The sequence below is a fragment of the Cynara cardunculus genome, unplaced genomic scaffold (genome assembly GCF_001531365.2).
Source record: "Cynara cardunculus var. scolymus isolate 2C unplaced genomic scaffold, CcrdV1 Un_Scaffold_7562, whole genome shotgun sequence".
Taxonomy (NCBI): domain Eukaryota; kingdom Viridiplantae; phylum Streptophyta; class Magnoliopsida; order Asterales; family Asteraceae; genus Cynara; species Cynara cardunculus.
In genome coordinates this window covers 9,041-11,434 of record NW_020203620.1, presented here as the reverse complement: position 1 = coordinate 11,434, position 2,394 = coordinate 9,041, and the positions used below count along the sequence as shown (strand labels likewise).

At 36.2% G+C, this 2,394-nt stretch overlaps 1 pseudogene; it reads left to right on the top strand.

The window, feature by feature from the left end:
• Nucleotides 1-828: 828 nt before the first annotated feature.
• Nucleotides 829-2,394, top strand: LOC112504964 (annotated as a pseudogene).

Below are 2,394 nucleotides of genomic sequence, written 5' to 3'. Positions count from 1 at the left end.
CAAACAATAAAGTTCATTGAGTTTTTTTGGACTTTTCCCAAAAATATATTGGAATCATAATATTATAGAATATTTAAATATAAATAAAATGGAATTTCTAAAATAGAGAATTTAATTGATTTTGGAGATTTTGATTTTTGGTTTTTTCCGGTTTCTTTTCTAGGGTTTTGTCCAGACTTTATATATATATATAGAGAGAGAGAGAGAGGGGGGGGGGGGGAGTTAAAGGAAAAACCTCAAAAAACAAAACCAACAGATAAACACCCTGATAATTATTCATCTGGATGGTATGTACATATACGTACTGGTAATTGAAGCGGTTTCTTGGTTTTTATGCATGTGTGCATGTTATGCATATATGCATACTATATATATATATATACATATATATATATATATAGAGAGAGAGAGAGAGGGGAGTTAAAGGAAAAACCTCAAAAAACAAAACCAACTGATAAACACCCTGATAATTATTCATCTGGATGGTATGTATATATACGTACCGGTAATTGAAGTGGTTTCTTGGTTTTTATGCATGTGTGCATGTTATGCATATATGCATACTAGACAAATTACTAAAAATTACCATTATGCACATGTGAATACTGTCTAGATGAATAATTATCAGGGTGTTTCTCTGTTTTTCATTTTTTTGCGGTTTTCTACTATATATATATATATATATATATGGAAGGGTTCAAACGAGAACACCTTTATTTTACGAGAACACCTTTATTTAGGAGAACGCGAGAACACCTTTTTACTATAGACAATCACATGTGATACTATTATTCTATCACATATAATATACATGTGATACTAAATCAGAGACACGAGCAATTTTCGTTGCTATCTTGGTTGCGGGCCAAGTTGCCCTTACACGACTAAACCCTCTACAAGCATTATCACATGTGATAAGGGTGTTGCTGATATGATACTATAATCCATCAAGACCATCACATGTGATGCTAAATCGTAGACGCAGATAACCTTTGACGTGACCTAAGTCGTAGAACAGGTCGTCCGCACATCACAGGGTCCCCTCAAACATATTATCACATGTGATGGGGTGTTCTCGCGTTCTCGTAAACTGGATGTGTTCTCGTTTGAACCTCCTTACACATATATTTGACACTCTTTCATGGGTTGGAGATGCTCTATTATTTTAAGTTATTCCAAAAAACACAATATTTGGAATTAATAGCTTTTAATAAACAAGAATCATTACGAGAGAGTTTAACCATCAATAGCTAAGAATTTTTATTACACGGTCAAATGGGATATCGTTAAATGGGAGGCTCTAACGATCAGGAAGAACATGATTGTTTTGACAAATTTAACCTTTAAATATATTCAATCTTCACAAAATAGAAGTGCAATTTAGTAAAACGATATTTTAAACCATGTGAATGCATGATGCATATTTCAATGACATGTACATATGCTTATGCACATGACATGTATGCAGTGGTTTGAGGTGCTGGATGGTCTTTTGGGTCCACATTGGAAAGCTGTTGGGTTAGCCTTGAATTGCACCTTCCTCCTATTTGGCTCTGTTATACAACTTATAGCTTGTGCAAGGTTACCTGATTAACTATTTCCATTTAGTTGCCCCTCATCACTTCCAATTTGAGCTTCAAAACAGGGTCATTTTAGACTTTTCACAACTTAACTGTGAGATACTTACAGCAATATATACTATATAAATGATCATCTGGACAAGAGGACATGGACATACATATTTGGAGCTTGTTGTGCTACCACTGTCTTCATTCCCTCATTTCGCAACTACCGAATTTGGTCGTTTCTCGGCCTCGGCATGACAACTTACACTGCATGGTATTTGGCCATTGCGGCCTTGATTCATGGGCAGGTACGCTACTGCACGGTTTCTTGCTTTTTGGTGGTTTATGATTCGATACTTTTAATGTATGATGTATATGATGAAGGAGTGGTTCACTCGGGCCCTAAAGGCTGGTTTTATATTTCACCGGAGCCACGAATATACTCTATACTTTTGGCGGACATGCTGTCACCGTGTTAGTACTTCTTTCTTTACCAATTTGAACTTAACTACGAGCGTTAGAATAATGATTTGAGGCATGCGATTTTTTTTACAGAGAGATAGTGCACGCGATGTGGAAGCCTCAGAAGTTCAAGTACATATATCTGTTTGCCACCTTTTATGTATTCACGTTAACACTTCCATCGGCTGCCGCCATGTATTAGGCCTTCGGTGATCAACTCCTTAACCACTCGAATGCCTTCTCTCTCCTTCCTCGTACCGGTTTTCGTGATGCTGGAGTCATCCTTATGCTCGTACACCAAGTTTTTTCTTCTTCGTTACGACAAAATCAACTTTTTAGAACCCTTTTGAATAAGTCGTTTTATTAA